Raw genomic sequence first — 17957 nt, 5'->3', positions numbered from 1 at the left:
CACTGACGATGAAGAATAGTGAGAGTTCTCGGGAGGAAGAAGAAATACAGAAAATTAGACTTTGATAAATGCTTGTTAAAAGGAAAATAAATCTAGCATTTTTTTACTCAGGGCATATAAAATGAGGTCATATTGCTCCTAATAGGTGGAGAAAATATGAAACAGCTAAGCAGCAACTATGCTAGGCAACACCAGAGCCTCTTGGAAGGTGAGATAAGGTGTGAGTAGCGCCTTGTTATCAGCCAGAATCACATCACAGTAAGCTCTGGGAACATTTTGGTATGCTGACAGAAATCCTTAAAAGGATGTCAAAGCAAAAATTTGTTGCGAAGTAAAGTAACGGGTTATTTTTAAATGTGCAAAATTAGCTTGTGGCTGGACTATAGAGAATCAGTTCAATGTCAGGTTATGAGCAACAGTCAGAGGCAAACTAAGTAATGTTTGAACAAGCCACCTGATGGAAGATGCAGAAGGGAGGAATAACCTCAGAGGTGTTAGAAGAAATGCCATTCAAATGAGTGACTACATAGATAAAATGTTAGTGTTAAAGTTTCCCAAAATTAGAAGTTGCAATGGGTGAAGTTATCTGTTAAATTAAGAATTGAATTCAAATGTGAATATTAGATTTAATAAACACACACACACACTAAAGAAGAACTTGTTAAATTAAAAGTTTTGTTTTCCTCTCATATACAAAAGGCAGTTTGGAGTTCCTTTGGTGACGTATCATCAGGGACCCAGGCTATTTTTGTCTTTCTACTCTGCCACTTAGTAATGATGCTTACCTTCAAAGTTACCTCTTGGTCCAAAATGGCTGCTGGAGCTCCAGCCATTATGTCCCCAGTCCACTTAGAATGCAAGAGAAAGAAGAGAAGGATGGAAAGAGTGTACTTCCCTGCTGAGGCAGCCCGCTTTAAAGAGTTCTTCTGGAAGCCATCCCAATCTTTACCTTACTTGCTAAAAAGAACGGAAAATACGATTACCTGGGACTATTGTTGCCCTAGATAAAAGTATGGTTTTGTTGAAGGAGGAAGCGGATATCCACCAGCTGTATCCACCACAAACTTGGTATATGCTAAGCTAATTATTGTATTAAATGAAAGGGTAGGGTGAAGCTATATGCCTGCGAAATAAGCCTGCATAAGCAAAAGTTGGGATGAAAATGAAAATTAAAAAATAACCAGGGGTGCCTGGGTGGCTCAGTGGGTTAAAGCCTCTGCCTTGGCTCCGGTCATGATCCCAGGGTCTGGGATCGAGCCCTGCATCAGGCTCTCTGCACGGCAGGGAGCCTGCTTCCTCCTCTCTCTCTGCCTGCCTCTCTGCCTACCTGTGATCTCTGTCTGTCAAATAAATAAATAAAATCTTTAAAAAAGAAAATAACCAAAACTGTATCAGAGTAGAATTATGTCAGAGACCACTTGGCCAGATATAAGATAAATATATGATGCAATCTCTATATCAAGCTGGCAGAGAAACTCGCTTTCATAGAGCAGTGGCAAAGAGCTATGTTCCAGTCCTGATTCTGCCACCTCATTTGTTAGATGACCTCACGCAAATTTCTTGATCTCTGCAAGCCTCAATCTGTCCATCTGTAGGGTAGAGAGAGTAGTCAGTCATCGCCCCCCCCCCCAAGTCATGAGGATCAGCTGAAATGCTGTGTAGAGGATTATAGTATAGAACTACATGTGAGCTGAGCACACGGGGCATCTCGCCCACTGGTATGGAGGTGCCCACTGAGCTGGGAGTCCTGTTTAACTGCTAGTAAATCACTTGGCAAGCTCTTGCCTCCTGCCACTTTGTGCACAAGGGAAGAGGAGGAACCACAGCCATCCTTGTGACTGGTCCTGAGCAACACAGAAGAAAGAGCTCTCTGTGGAAGAAGAATAAGAAGGAGCAGGAAGAGTGGGGAAAGCAGCCCCCTCTTAGCTGCAGAGGGTGGGGTCCCCGGTTATGTACCCAAGAGCTCCAGAGCCAGAAGAAAAATAGGTCTGTGAACGGAAAACCGTGAGTGGAAGGCTCCGTCAGAAGATGGATAGTCAGGCGACTGTCAGAGAATTGGGGTGCTTTCCACGCAGAATTCCATAATCAAGGCAATCCTATTGGTGAGAAATTAGGAGACAACAAAATTGGATTTTAGAAGGCTGCACCAAAAAAAGTGAACAAAGGGGAGGCAAAGAAGTGAGGTAAAGGTTAGAGCTGCCATCTCTTCCCCAAAAGTCAAGGACAACAGAGACGTTCTCACTTCTGAGAGTTTGAAGAAAGCTTTTCTCAGAATAAACTGTAGCGACTCTTCTTTAAATGGAAAACATACCCATTTATCACAGAAAACTTCTAGTATAATGAGCTGTGTGGAGCCATCACTAACTTCTCCAGTTATCACCTCCAGCTCCTCTTGGCTCATCTGTATCCCCCACCCTCAGATGATTGGGAGGCAAATCTAGAACATCATTTCATCCCCCGGGGTTTCAGTGTGTACCTCGAAAACAGAAGGGCTCTTTTTTTTTTTTTCAGCATAACAGTATTCATTGTTTTTTGCACCACACCCAGTGCTCCATGCAATCCGTGCCCTCTCTGATACCCACCACCTGGTTCCCCCAACCTCCCACCCCCCACCGCTTCAAACCGCTCAGGTTGTTTTTCAGAGTCCATAGTGTCTCACAGAAGGGCTCTTAAAGAAATAGAACCAAAATACCATTATTACACCTAAAAATCATGACTAGGAAGGTCTTTTTCTTGGATGCACAGCCTGTGTTCAGATTTCAGAGATGGTCTCTTGATTCCTTTTCATCGTTTTCAGTCAGGATGCAGACAGGTGCCACATGCTGTGGTTAGGTCTGTTCCTGAGCTCTCTTTTCATGGGAGTCTGTTTGTGGAAGAAACCTGTATATTTGGAGCGTTTCCCTCAGTCTGAATTTTACTCCTTGTGCACCCCTGGTGGGGTTTACTGTCCGTCTCTCCCCACTCTTTTTTTTTTTTTTTAATTGGTAACTAAGATATTACAGCTTGATCACGTGGAGGTTTAATTTTTGTGCAAGGCAACTTCATAGGTGAGGCTGGCCCCTACCATCGGGAGACACAGAGTCTGTTTATCTTCCTTCCCTGATGTTCTCAGTCATCAGGGCCTCTGAGCCGACATCCATTAGTTCATTAGCGCTTGCAAATGGTGATCGTCTCATTACGTGTCTTTATGAACTCACTTAATTTAAATATATTTGATGTTTTTCAGTCTGCCGAAGTTATTCTTACTGATGTTTTATTGACTTTTAAATTTAGCCTATTTAAATTTCATAAATGCTAAGTTTGGGAACATCTGAAAAGTCACCTAAGGGAAGAGACCCCACTAACATCTGCACCATGCTAGCACCCTCTGCCTTTTCCAGAGTCGCTCCTTTTTTAAAGAAAGGTTTTCTCCCTTTAATTATTATTATTTTTTTTAAAGTAGAGTGAAAGCCTTGGCCTGTGTGCTACAGCTCCATATGCTTTAGCAGCTGAACCCGGAGACCCACCAGCAAGATGGGTCCCCCCCTGATTAATTTTTTCTCCTGCAGACCCCGAAGCCTGCAGTCACACACATATGGTATCTAATGGCTTGGTGGGTAACTGAGTTAATGGTGTATGAAGGTGACCTGAATAAATTTGAAATCTGAACTAACGTGGAATATGGCAAACTGCTCCTGTAATAAATTTGGAATGCTTGTGTTTTTGCCTAAGTGGGTGTTAGGGGACTGTTGGAGAGAAAATATGGAGGCCTGAGCTCAGAAATTCTGCCAAGGACACAGGAGACCAGATGCCTCCTCTTGAGAACCTTTATAATGAAGACATTCACTGTCCCCTTCCCACCTCCTGCTAGAATTTTAAAGAGAAGTGTCACTCCCTTTTTAGAATTACTCTTTCTCGCTGAGAACGGCTAGTGACCAAGACAGGGTGGGCCTTGGTGTGATTTCATCTGCTTTTCCCAGCCCTTCTAGGAAAAATAAATGCCAGCAGAATCTGACGTGCTCTGTTCTGCTGCGGACAGGTGGATCTTTGCAAGCTCCTGCAGAGGAGGGACTGCCACTTGGTCCTCTGTTTGGTTCCGATTATTAGAGCCATGTCAGTGCAAAAAAAAAAAAAAAAAAAAAAAAAATCTGAGTAGGAACTCCCAATCCGCAGATATTAATTTATTTAAAACCTGTGCAGTACCATAATAATGTTATATGCGTTAGAAAAACATTGAAAATCGTAAGCAAACATTTGCATTGTTTTCTTACATCGCAGTGAACATTCCCGTGTACCCCACATCATTCAGTCCCGTTCATTCATTAGATGAGGGACTGTATGAGGTACCAGGAAAACCCTGGTGCCCTAGGAACAAAAGAGACACCAAAAGCAAAATTCAGCTTCAGCTCATTTTTTATGATCAGAAGATACAGAAAGAAATTAATTATTTTCAACACATCAGTTGCTGTTGTTTTCAGAAGGGGAATTTTGTTTTGAATCCTGGGGCAGGCCCACATGATCCTCTCAGAGGGAGGACTTCTCCAAGGAGCTCACTCTGACTCTGTTTCTACTAGGATATGTATGGAGGGGTTCGGACTGCCACCGGGGACATATTTAAGTCCCAGGTTGTGTATTCTAGTCTCTGAGAATTAAGTCCTCCACCCCCAAAATCTTAAGACTGTGGTCACTGATTTTTGCTAAAAGCATCCCTGCAGAGTTCCTTTTAAATGTGGGCCCAGATGTGCACTGCGGGGAGCCATTTCTTACCACTGTCCCACCCCCACACAAGGTTAGTTTCACTGAGTAAACATCACTTCTTTGGTGTCATTCTGCCCCCTCTCAGACTGTTGCTGCTCCCTGTCTTGTTTCAGATGCTAGAGGTCTTTGCTCTTGGACTCCTGACTGTTTCATTTAGCAGATGTTTACTGAGCAGCTTCCAGACTAATGATGGGAGGTATAATGAACAGGTTCCCCCCAACCCCCGGGGGGTGGGGAGAGTGGCTTGAAATCAAGGAGAATGGGAAACACACCCAGCCCAGGCAGTGTTTAGCAGGGTGGGTGAGCCTACAGAGGAAGGGATTAGGGCTCCCTTGGCAGGGGGGGATGGGGGGCGGGGGGAAGGGCAGGTGGTGCTGTTAGAGATCTGTTTGAGGAATGTGTCAAAAAGAAGTACTGCTCTAAGTACCTCCAAAGGGACTAGGGACTGCGGGCGATGGCAATGGCAGGCGGTACTTCTAAGCAGGACAGAGTCGCTTAAAGACTGGGCGCAACAGTTAGTGGGCCGTGAACAAGGAATAGAGAAGAAGGGCTTGACTGTTAGGGAACACACGTTTAGAAGTCCTGAGAAGATCCTAACTACGGCATAGCCCCTTGTAGTCCCCATCATCATCTCCTGTGCTCTTTGTGGCCTCTCTAAAAGGGGAAGCAGTTATCACTTGAAGAATCTGGATGTAGGGGTGCTTGGATGGCTCAGTGGGTTACAGCCTCTGCCTTCAGCTCAGGTCACGATCTCAGGGTCCTGGGATCAAGCCCCACTTTGGGCTCCCAGCTCAGCAGGGAGCCTGTTTCTCCCTCTGACCCTCTCCCTACTTATATATGCTCTCCCTCTCTCTCTCTGATAAATAAATAAAATCTTTAAAAAGAGAAAGAGAATCCAGGTGGGTAAAACCACTTGGCCAGGAGCACATAGAGTCCAGACTGATCCCCAGGTCTGACTTTATCCCCTTTTCCTAGACCTCTGTAGGAAAAGTGACAGCAAACATTCGGGTGAGGGGCAGACCTTCAGAACTCAGGGCCTGAGAAATCCACCTGAGAAACTCCACAGCCTAAGTGGGTGGAAGACAGGTATTGATAGAGTGGGAGCAAATAGTGTGCGGAAAGTAGGAAAGGGGGTTTCCAAAATGCTAGTTGTTATGAGACCTCGGCTTTATTTCCCCACTATATTTTAGCTGTTTCTGTTTCAAGCCCCTGCTTCTAAATTAGATACTTTGGCTGCTTTTCCTTCTAAAAATATTTATTTGCAGCATTTTAGACTCAAATGTGTATGAATTAGGCCAATCAGTTTTATTTTGCTATCTTTATGTTTTAGAAAAGTCAGAAATGAAGAGATTTCAAGAGGCATGATTTATTTCAGGGAGAGGGAAGGGGAGGGTACTTTTCATGTCCCTCTTAAAAATCAGTCTTTCAGGGCACCTGGGTGGCTCAGTGGGTTAAGTCTCTGCCTTCGGCTCAGGTCATGATCCCAGGGTCCTGGGATCGAGCCCTGCATGGGGCTCTCTGCTCAGCGGGGAGCCTGCTTCCCCCTCTCTCTCTCTCTCTCTGCCTGCTTGTGATCTCTCTCTCTGTCAAATAAATAAATAAAATCTTTTTTAAAAAAATCAGTCTTTCACAGAAAGGCCAGTGGTTAGCTGTCCTTTGAAGGGAAGCTTCACCACACTGCCAAAATCAAAATCTCCATCTCTGTACTGTGGCTTCCTTAAAATGTGCAGGGCGATGATGCCTGGAATTCAGAACGGTGCTCTTAGTTTGAGTGCAGCAGAGGAAGGAAGGAGCCCAAGAGAGACTTGTGTTTTAAATGGCCTGGTTTATCACATGTCAGGTCCCAGCCTTTACAACAAAGATGTGTTGACACTTGCTATTCTGAGGAGAGAGATTATGCACATTATTGCAAAGTGACACATCCATCATGATGAAGTCATGGGTATTAATGGGGATGGCACTGGGCTGAATGCCTTGGAGAGGAAATTTACCACGCACAGGCCTTAGCACTGGGCCTACCAGGGACGAGGAGCAGCAGAAGCAAGTGTGCCACTCACTCAGAGGTCGGGATTCCCTCAGTCAGGCCCAGCGTCGAGGACAGAGGACCCCTTGGGGGGTGAAGGATCTGTCCTGTACCACATGGAAGTCCGTGCTCTGTCTCTGACAGGACAGGAGTGCTGGGTGGAGCTCTTTGGGAGGCACAGTGGGGTGTGGGGGTGTGATTGTGTGTATGTGTGTGTATCAGACAATGTGGGGGGAATTGTGACCCCTTCACATAACCATAAAAAAAAAATCTCATTTGTTCCTGTGTGTGCTCTTCTGCAATAGTGGGGCAGGTGTGATACTCCCTTATTTTACAGATAAAAAACCTGAAGCTCCCACGGGAAGTTAGTCACAGAGCTAGAATAAAACCCCAGATCGCTTCATTCTCAGCCCCACACTGCCTACTAAAATTGACGTAAATGTGGGGGGCTGCCCAGAAGAAGCCACATTCCTTCAGGTGAATGTAAGGGTAGCCGGGGAGGTGGGGGCCTGGCCTGCCAGTAGAAAGGCTGTCACAGGCAGAGACCCGTTCACTCCTCTCCTCTTCTAAATAATGAAGCGGGACTGGTGACGGGTGACCCAACTCTGCAGTCCTTCCTGGGAGAAAGTGTTGACCCTAAACGCCTCCTGCTGGTAAGAGCCAAGCAGAAGGATCTCCAAACAGTCCTCAGTCTTTGTGAAGCAGTGCGGTTTACCCTGCTCGAAACCATCCCAACAATGAGTGCTTCCTGGCACATGGAATTCTCTGTTGTTCGGAGATGTCCCCTGTTCTGCGCAGACGTTGCTAGTCAGGGCCTGGGACGGCACCAGAGGGCATATCTGTGACCTGTATGAATGTGTTTAGTTGTCCTGGTGTCCCCAAAGAGGTGCTTTCTTTTTGTAAATTCATTAGAGTTCCAAAGGGAAGAATATCTCCAAATACTACCATAGCATCAGGTAATTTTATTAATTCTCTTAGAGCAGATTAAGTACTAGATGAAACCTTCTCTGGTCCCAGGCTGTATATTGCTGTGTTTCTTCACAACATGGTATCCTGGTTTTGATTTTTTTTCTTTTTGTCCCTTTTTTTTTTGGTAATTCAGAATCAAATTAATAGAGCCAGTCCTCCCCTGCCTTCCCCCACCCACCCCCAATGCACCTCTCTGCTTTTGCGGAATCCAGAGAGAAACACACATCTTCAGTTCAGAGTAAACTGCTGTCCTGTGTGTGGGGTTTGGCAAACTCAAGCTTTCCTTCTTATTTGGAACTGGGAGAAGCTAACAGGGGGGTGAGGCCTGGGGGACAGCCTTTCTCTAGAATGTAAGCGAAAGGTGTGCCTGTCCTGTGGAAGGCTCAGTATCCATTTTCTCTTCCTGGTTGCCCCCCACCCCAAAACATGGCCGTCTCCAATTACCTCACTTCTTAGACCTCGATATGAGTTACTCCATGGGAAATGTGCCCTTTGGGGCTGCCAACTGTGATTTTAGATGTAGGTGTTTTGTTTTTTGGTTTTTGGTTTTTTTCCTGTTTGTGAGGTAATTACTTGTGGAAAAGTTAAAGATTGCAGGAAAGCCATTACTTTTCATCCCAGCATGCAGCTCTAACCAGGTTGGGTATGTGTAATGCCTGTCACTTTGTGTGTTCTTGTTTGTGTATCTTGCTTCACATGAAAGAAACAGTTTGAAATTAATAAAAAGCAATCCTCGATAAGCTGTAAGTAAAGGTAGGTGGGTGAATATGGCTACAGTGCCCATTACCAAGAACATGGGACACGTTGGTTTGGATGGAGTCCATGACAGACGTACGGACGCTAACACATGAAAACAGAAAATGTGATGTGGCACATTACTGAAAGAGACCAAAAGAGATTTTTTTTTCCCTATTTATAAAAGAATACTTAATGTAATTAAAAAGGATTAATCTCTTGTTTTCACATGGTCATCTTTTTTCATCCTTTACTGTCATATACAAAGCTCAGAAAGGAAGATGTCCTCTGTTCACTTTTCCAGTTGTTATTCACTTCTTTTCATAATTACTCCCGAAAATAATCTTGGCCGTAAAGGCAGGGGTGTTAACAAATGATCGCCTTTGGGTGTCAGAAGTTCTGGGTACTCCCTGTGTTTTCACCTGGTGGCCAGCCTCGGTCTGATTCTTTGGGGAAGTCAGGTGGAGAGTGACTTGTTCCAGAGTTGGAATACTGTGCCCCCCAACCCACCCGGGGTCCTTGGCTCTCTGCAGCAGAAGGCAGTTTTCTAATGAGCTTAACAGTGAGAACTCCCAGAGATGGGTGAGCTGTGAGGAGAGGGACCTGGGAGACCATTAAGCAGTGCACGTAACCTCATTTCCTTTACAGATTACTGGCTCTATAACCCCTGGGAAAGCAGGGGGGAAGGTGCTTTAAGTCGTAAATTTATTATTTTTTAAAAGATTTTATTTATTCATTTGAGATAAATACAGAGAGAAAGTGAGCATGAGAAAGGGAAAGGCAGAGGAAGAGGAAGAAGCAGGCTCCCCGCTGAGCAGGGAGCCCCATGTGGGGCTAGATCCCAGGACCCTGAGATTGTGACCTGAGCTGAAGGCAGACGCTTAAACATCAGAGCCACGCAGGTGCCCCTAAAGTGATGTCAGTCATGGACTTGAGGGCTCAAAAGGACCTTCCAATCTACAAGCCTCTCATGTTACATCTGAAGAAGTCAAAGTTGCAAAAGATAAAGCAGGTTGTCCAGACTGATCTAGGTGGTTCTAGGTAGCCTAAAGCTTACCCCAGTCTCCCGCCTCCCACACACTTCACTCTGATAGCCTTGCACATGCTTACCCACGAAGAAGACTTTCTTCAGAAAGTGTGAGACATTCCGCGGGGAGAAAGTCATTCCAGGTCAGACCCAGGGAGTGAACTTCATGCACGGTGTTGGCTGAGGAGTGTGAAGTCTGACAGCTGCCACGGGGCGAAAGTGTGGTTTATGAGGAAGCTTTCCATCCCCGGACTTCGGCAAAGTGAGACAACATTAAGTGAGAGCGGTTTACCACCTTTTCCCTTTGAGCCTGTGACCCATCCACCCACCTCTTCCATCACGCTGCACTTTTACTGCTCAGAAGCATCTCGGTCCTGCTAACTGACAAAGGGACTGACCTGAGTGCCCTGGCCATGATCTTGCCACCAGTGGTGGCCCTTCCTCTTCTCTTAGTGAAAGGAGGCTCTCCACCACACACTTCTTTGAAGCCTTAGGTTCCAGATGAAAGTCAGCTACACCAAATTCAGACCTCTGTTACATGCATACCCCACCTGGGCTATTAATTGCTTGGTATTTTTAATGAGTTCATTTTAAGAATAATTATTTTAGCTTTATCGTAAGTGATGAATGAGCATGAAATCCCAGGGGTGTGATAGTTTTTCTAAGCCGTATGTAAATACACTCACAACTATTAAAAGTAAAAAACTTTTACCCATGCTCCACCTAAAACCTCCTTGTATATGTAAACATTACATTGAAAGAGGGAGCTTCTATTGAATTCAGGCAAGGAACGACTTTTTTCTCCCTTGAACTGTACAGTTAGTCTTTTCTGCCCCTTGGATATAATTTTGGGCAAGTCCTACAAAACTTGGAAATTAAAAAAAAAAATTAAAAAAAAAAAAACAAACTATTGTTACTTTCAGTTCCAGGAATAGCCCAAGTGCAGTAATTAAAATACCCATTCTAGTTTAATAGTGGAAACTCTGAACATCATCTCAAGTTAAGCTCCTTTCCTTCCTCTTCTAAGTGCTGTTTTGACTGAGAAGCCTGAAATGAAGGTGTGGCTCCCTCTCAGGGCTGGTTTCCAGCATCCCACTCTCCCTGTGGCCCCTTGGACAGAGCCCTTCCCCGAAGCATTCAATGGGGCACCTTTCTGTGTGGTCCACACCTGCACCAAGGGAAACAGTCACCTGTTACTTTAAGAAACCCTGGGAGCTCTGGCCCATTCCCAATGTCTCCTTCAAGGCATCCTCCCAGTCCCAGAGGCTCTGACCAGGAGGCATTTTAAAGCTTGGGTCTGGTGCTAATCTGTGTGCCCCAGGAGTTCCGGCGATGCATGCGAAGCTCTCCCAGTGGTCCTCCAGAGCCTTGCTCCACCTGGTTAAGTAGAGGAGGGAAACGGGCCAGCAGCTCCCCAGGGATGACCTCCCTCCCCTCTCTCAGGGTTGGGGGAATGTGGGCTGGCTGCTCACTTTGAGTTACTTGTACCTGTTGCTTTGTGGCTGGCCTTTGGGGCCTCAGTTTAATTGGCAGGAGAAGCCCCATGTTCGCACCTGTTACACTGCCCACTGGTGTGAATGCGATTCCAGATCCTTCCCTGGAGACACAGAGGACAGTGTCTCTGTCCTTTTCCTCTGACTTCAGACCGCATCCGATTGTTGGGTGCTGGCGTAAGCCCCTCCGGATCCCGTGTCCTCCACTCTGTCAGGAGTGGATGGGGCTCACAGGTCACCTCCACTCGGTCCATATATCACTGACCCCCATGCAGGCTCTCTAAAAACTGCAACCTCAGTTTTGCCAAGGCAGCCTCTTATTTTTCTTTTCCTTCCGTTGTGACACCTGGTGGGGGTGGCAGGGGCCTGTTTTCCACCTGTCGGCCTGTTTTTCTGAGCATAGGAGCGTAGCTGGTGGGCTTTGGCCTCCACTCCTGGAAGTGGAGGAAACACAGTAAGGGGCACTGTGATCCCTAAGTGACCGCATTTGCGCTGAAGGGAGAGGGGATCCTGAGAGAAGCCAGCTTTACAATTTGGAGACCTGCCCTTCTCAAAGTAGAAAGGGGAGTGCATTGTTTTCACAAACTGGCTGGTGGATCCCCAGGGTCCTTTGAGAGACATTTGTTAAATTACAGAAGGCTCCATCGCTAAGGCAGAGAAATCCCTGAAACCTGAAAGTGCTGGGAAAATGGGGAAGCATGCTAGCTAACCAACTAAGGTTTGGACGGGAAGATCAGGGAGTGGGATGGGCTTGGGTTCAGGTTGGGCAGCAAGAGGAAGACTCTAGCCATCTTGAAACTCCTTTCAAGCTTGTCCCATTTTATGGTCTGGCGGGGATGGGGGGGCAGTGTGAGCGCCATTTATTTTTAAATAAGGGTATATACTTATATAAGTAGCTTTTATGTACATTTTATTCCCAGTTCAAGCTCAGCACACATAGAAGGTGTCTGATATAATTGGGAAGTGATATTATCCAATATTTATAGAACCACCAGCAGTAACAGGGCTGCTTGCTATTTCCACATTAGCCATCAAGCCTCAAAAATCTTCTGAATTTCTTCTGTGAAAATCTTAGAAATTTCAGCCACCTAACTGGACAGTAGAAAATAAGTCAAGTACTGGTGAATATTCTGCCCTTTCACTCATTCCACATCCATTCTTTTTGCCCTCTGCCCAAAACTCAGCAGTCGGTAGGTTCTAGAACCACTCGTATCATACTTAAGTGTGGCTAGAAGAGTTGTAATTTATACCAGCTAAGGTTTAATCAAGAATAAGTGTTGGGGCGCCTGGGTGGCTCAGTGGGTTAAGCCGCTGCCTTCGGCTCAGGTCATGATCTCAGGATCCTGGGATCGAGCCCCACATCGGGCTCTCTGCTCAGCAGGGAGCCTGCTTCCTCCTCTCTTTCTCTCTCTCTCTCTGCCTGCCTCTCTGCCTACTTGTGATCTCTCTCTGTCAAATAAATAAATAAAATCTTTAAAAAAAAAAAAAAAAAAAAAGAATAAGTGTGAAGCCTGGGATGGCAAAAGGGAACAGATTCCCTTTTGTTGGCCATGGGTGCATAGTGGGGCCACAGACCAGGCTGGAGACAAGAGCACAAGGTTCCCCTTCTTATTCCCACTGTAATTACTGAACATCCCCCTTTCTCCTTGAAAGGTCGGGATTTAGGGAGGAAGGGTCAGGGTGCAGGCTTGGAGAATCTTAACTTCACAGAGTCTTCCAGAGCCCTAGGAGGCCTGAGTGAGACACAGTAAGGACCCTGTCCCACACACACACCCCAACACACACCTTAACCTTGGGTGGTTACTAGCAGTAAATGAGCCAGGGACCTTAAGGTCTAATTATTCTGTAATGTATATTCTTTCTGCTTCACTGCTGAAATTCAGAGATTTGCATTTTAGAACTTCTAATCTTGGAATAAAAGAATTTTTCATCCTGGTTGAATTTTAGACTTCAGGAACAGACTGATGAGGTAGGGTTTTGCTGGGGGGGGGGGGGGTGGGTATTGTTCTTGGTGTTTTTGTTTGTTTTTTTTTCCTCAAATGTCTCCCTCCCTCCTGTCCTTCTACTTCACCACTCCTGAGAGACCTAGGTTATAAGGAAGATACTCAACTGTGAAATCCATCTTGTAAGGTCTGCAACTCTCGTTTTTATTTTCATTAAAATACACCCTGAGGTGAAGTCACGGACTTCAAGCTCATGTGCTGGGAGAAGGTTTTGTGGAGGAAGGACCTGGCTCCTGAGGCAGGGTGGGAAGATGGGCAGCATTGGGTAGGGAGTCGCGTGTGAGGGAGCCTGAGATCGGTCTCCTCCGTGAGCGCCTTAGAGTGCTGTGCTTCCTGCTCCCTGTGTGCTCACCCAGCCCGTTTCCTGAGCTCTTCCCCAGGCCCGGAGCCTCCGGGGTCCTGCCCTGCAGCGGTCCCCCGCCCCGCAGGGTGGACAGGCAAGGACAGTGCAGCCCAGAGAGGCCAAACAGGAAGTTCAGAGATAAACTGAGGTGTATTAAAAAGCTTAAGAATTTATTCGAACAAAATCAGTTGGAAGGAGGCAGCGCGCCAAACCGGAAGGAGAAGCACTCCCCTGACAGGGGTGGATGGGGCGCCAAGGCTCTCCGAGGAGGTATGGAGGCGAAGAAGGGAAGTGAATGCGCTGGCCTCGGCGTACTGCCCCGTGGGCTGTTTGTGACTGGTGGTCTCTCCAGCATTTAGATTTCATAACCTCAAGGGGCCGGCCGGCTTGGCTCTGTGTAGGCCATGCCGGCATTAGAGCCCCCTCCCGCCAGTGGCCTCCTTGTGTGATTAATTTGGCAATACTGAGGGCACGAGGACGTGGCCGCTCACCTCACCTGGGGTGGGCCCAAGGATTGCCAGCTTGCAGGGAATGAAGGGGGAGGAGCCCAGGAGAGGAGTGGGGGGCATTTGGGCCAAGGCAGAGTGGGGGAGACGTAGGTAGGCCTGACACAAAGGAGGAGTGGGGAGGTAGGAGATGAATCTGGAAAGCCTCTAGAAGCCTGCTTTGGGAAGGGCCCTGTGGGCATCCCTAGCAAGGTCGTCTCTCACGGCCATGAGGAGCCTTTGAAGACTTTATACAGGGGAGCAAAACCTTCAGTTCTGGAAACCAGCCCTGAGAATGGTGGATTGAAGGAGGTGAGGGCCTCAGCCTAGGGCCTATAGAAAGCAAGGCCCAAAGCAGATTTGAGTATCGCTGGTTATTGGGAAAGTTGCTGCAAGCCCAGGGCCATAAGGGTGCAGGAAGAAGGAAGTGAGGCAGGAGAAGGACCAGGTGAGATGACCTCCAGCTGACCATGCAGGCTCCTCCTCCACCAGGAGCCACACACACACCGCACCTTGGTCTTCCTAGAAGGTTTGCCAGGAGGAACTGGGCTTTGGTGGGGTCTGCAGGACAGAGAAAGAGGGCAGTTCTGTCTGCCCTGCCCCCTTCTGTGTCCTGCTTCTTGTGAGCCCTGGTCCAGCTCTCTCTGCATCTGGGATGCTCTTCAGGGTTGTGAGCCCCTGCTGCCCCCCACCAGTGCAGGGCAGCCTGGGTGCTGAGAGCATGGACCAGGTGGGGAGGGGAGTCTGAGAAGTTTCGGGAGCTTGTGTCACCGTTCAGATGACGAATCAGCTCAGAGACTCTCAGCAGTTCACACGGGTGGATGCAGTGCATGGAGGAGGCAGGGGTAGAGAAAGATTCACAAGATCTCAGTTCAGCTGAATGGACCAGTCCAACCCCGAACTCTCCAGGAGTTATGTCACAGCAGAAGTTAGTGAAGCATTTCCGATATGGTTTGAGGGAAGGCATCCTCTATGGACTTTCTTCTTAAAGTGTATGATTCATCACCATGTATTCATAAAACTGTGGAGTAAACCAGTTTCTGTATTTGTAGGGGAGGGAGCGGAGGCTACTACATTAAAAATTATTAAGAATCTTTGATGGTCGTGATGCTCGGGATCCTGGGCAGCTCATTCAGTTAAGCATCTGCCTTCGACTCAGGTCTCGATCCCGGGGTCCTAGGATCCAATGCCATGTTGGGCTCCCTGCTCGGTAGGGAGCCTGCTGCTTCCTCTTCCTCTGCCCCCTACTCGTGCTTGCTCTCTCTAGTGCTCTCTCTGTCTCAAATAAATGAATAAAATCTTAAAAGAAAAAAATCCTTGATGGTCAAAATAAAAATCTGGTCACAGTGTACTTGTCTGGACGTTCTTCCTGCTGACATGGAAAGAACCCAGCTTTCCTAGCTTCAGCCACAGCAGGGCACTGCCTGACTCGGGGTACCTGGGGAGGGCCCAGGAGCCACTTGAGACATAACTGGAACCGTGGTTCGAGACCCTGCCGGAACACGCACTGTCTCGCCTTTGGCCTTGTCCAAGCAAAGACTTCATTTTTCTCTGCCTGGAGCTTGACCTCCATGTGATGGGACCCATGCTGGATGGCTCAGTGTGACTTTGAACTCTGGGGAGGGTTTGGCTCTCCCACACCCATCAGCTCTTCCTAGGAAGGATGCCCACGGGCTCAGCACTCATTAGGTGCTTTCCCTGGACCAACAGACTCTGGGCAGAGCTGTGGAGTTCTTTCTTTTAAACAATGACAGGTGACAAGGCACCTACAAAGGGAGTAGAGTCCGGGAGAAAGGATGTACGTGTCTACGGCGGGGAGCAGGGATATTGCTGACAAGAAGACTGTGTAATACCCAGTGCAACCAATAGTTCACGATGCTGACATTGGCCAAAGAACATTCCTCTCCCCCTGATTCACCAGCTGGGAAAGGAAAGGGCTTGTGGTTCTCTGTTTGTGCTTTCTGCCTCTCCCCCTGCTGTAGAATCGCGCTGGTATTGCTTTAGATTGAACTGTTTTCCTAAAGCTCTGTCTTCAAGCTCTGAATAGCTTATGACCAGTTCTGAAAATGCACCTGCCTCCAGCTACAATCGCAAGCATCCACGGACCTGGGAAAAACACTCCTCCTTTGCTCCAGGATGTTCTCTCTTTTGCTTTTGCATCTCCCCTCCCCCCCCACCTCCAAATGAGTTTAGGTAGATTTGATTTTAATCAGTTTGTTTGGTTGTTTTTAAGGGGAACTGAAATTGAACTAGAGGCTGTTGACCCGTCCTGGGGCTCCCCAGTTGCTCAGCTGAGACTGGAGGCAGTTCTCTCAGCCCCCAGAAAGGGGCCGTGGCCACCTGCCTGGGGCTGACAGTCAGTGCAAGACGATTCTGACTGCATCTCATTAACTTGTAGGTGATAGGGTTTGGGGAGTGGGTAAAGTGCTTTGACCTTGGTCTCTTAGGTCGGAGAGGGAAAGTTTTCTAGGGAGTGATCTGAATCCAGTTCTTGGATCACCAAGATCCAGGACACTCAGTTCATGGTAACACCTTCACCCTGGGCCCAAATATCTAACAGAAAGGAAGGGAGGGAGATGCTGGAAAATGTCCTCGTCCCTGTACTTCTCCCTCCCCACTTTGGTCCTACCCAAGGGTTGGGAAAGGAAAGGCAGGGCCGCACTTGCTTTAAGAAACTTCAGCACCCTATTTCTTAAACCCAAAGGTAGCAATGTACATCAAAGAGAGGAGGGATTCCCTTGAGCCTCTCTTTGTGGTGGGACCTGAGCCTTCCAGTGAGGTGCCAATGGTGCCAGCTTGAAGTCCTACAATGTGGTTTCTCTTCATTCTTGTTTACATGCATTTTAAACTTTTCTTTTTAATTAATATATCAAATACCCATCACCCACATATGTAGATGTTACCATTTTGCAATTTTTAACAGGGAAATTATATATTACAAATACCATTAAAACTCGTGCACCTCCCCAAGTCCTCCCTGCCACCTCAGTAATCTGTACCCGGAAGGTGGAGTCTGTCATCCCTGTGCATATTTTGTACTTAACCACAAATGTCCATATAAAAAAAAATTGTCCCTATACATAGTATTGCTTTGCACAGTTCAAAAGTGATGTTGAGCCCTACAGATTGTTGAGCCCTACAGATTGTTCAGTCCCAAAGCTGCTGCTCACTTGCTGAAATCTTGGTCAAGGTACATCACCTTTTTGAGCCCCAGGGAGATGTGTTAAGATGCCGGTTGTATTAATCCCGGCACCATCAAAGTGGGTGGGGATCGAGGCCTATTTGGTACTACGGAGGCAGAATCAGTAGGGCTTTGTGCCCACTTTGATGGGGGAATGAAAAGGGTGATTCTAGTGCAGGAACCTAGTGAATCTGGTGCAGATTAATGCCAGTCACTGAGATGAGGAGCACACAAGATGATGCTAGTCTGGGAATGTAAGGTGATGGATCCCCTTTTTGACCTGTTGAGTTGGAATTGCCTGCAGCCCAGCAAGGTAGACAGGTTCAGGAGGCAGTTGGACATGTGCACTTGAAAATCAGGCAGTGGTAGTAAGGTAGAGTTGGCACTTTGGATTCCCATAGCATCCAGTGAGCGTTACCTTCAGGCAGGGAGACAGCTCAGTGTGGGGGACTCCAGTGCCCCTTGCCCTGGGATCTGTGACGTGAGTCACCGTTACCAGATCTCTGCTGCACTTGGCACAGGTGGCAACAAGAAGCCTGGCTGATTCACCCAGTTGTCAGGTCCGCTTCAAAGGTTAGAGTTACACTGGAAACATTTGTTTTCCTCTGTTAACCTGTTGATTTTCTTGTTCCTGAAATTACATAAATTCTCTCTGAAGGTAATTTCTCCTCTCAGACTTTATGTTAATAAATACACAGACTTTATTATTAGCCCCTGCGTATGCTGCTTTTTATTTGCCTGATCCTGTCCCCCCTTGCTATGTTTCAAGGAGCCCCCACCTTTCCTGGAGTTGTTGCATACTGTGTTGTATCCTGTATATTGTTCACTCCCCAGGCACTGGGTCTGGAATCCTAATCTTAGGTCTGTCTGAGGTGAGTATCCTCCAGGACAGGAACCAGGTGGGCCATTCACTGTTCTTTGTCCCTCACTGCAGAACCAATTCAGGGTCCTTTGGTCCATC

The 17957-nt window shown here is 47.1% G+C and overlaps 1 protein-coding gene across 1 annotated transcript in view; it reads left to right on the top strand.

Moving 5' to 3' along the window:
- Positions 1-17957, top strand: part of MGAT5 (alpha-1,6-mannosylglycoprotein 6-beta-N-acetylglucosaminyltransferase) — a 209153-nt gene that overhangs the window by 149701 nt on the left and 41495 nt on the right.

The sequence above is a fragment of the Mustela erminea genome, chromosome 8, assembly GCF_009829155.1.
Source record: "Mustela erminea isolate mMusErm1 chromosome 8, mMusErm1.Pri, whole genome shotgun sequence".
NCBI classification, from domain to species: Eukaryota; Metazoa; Chordata; class Mammalia; order Carnivora; family Mustelidae; genus Mustela; species Mustela erminea.
Note: the sequence above shows the minus strand (reverse complement) of the source record. Positions and strands in the feature narration are given on the sequence as shown.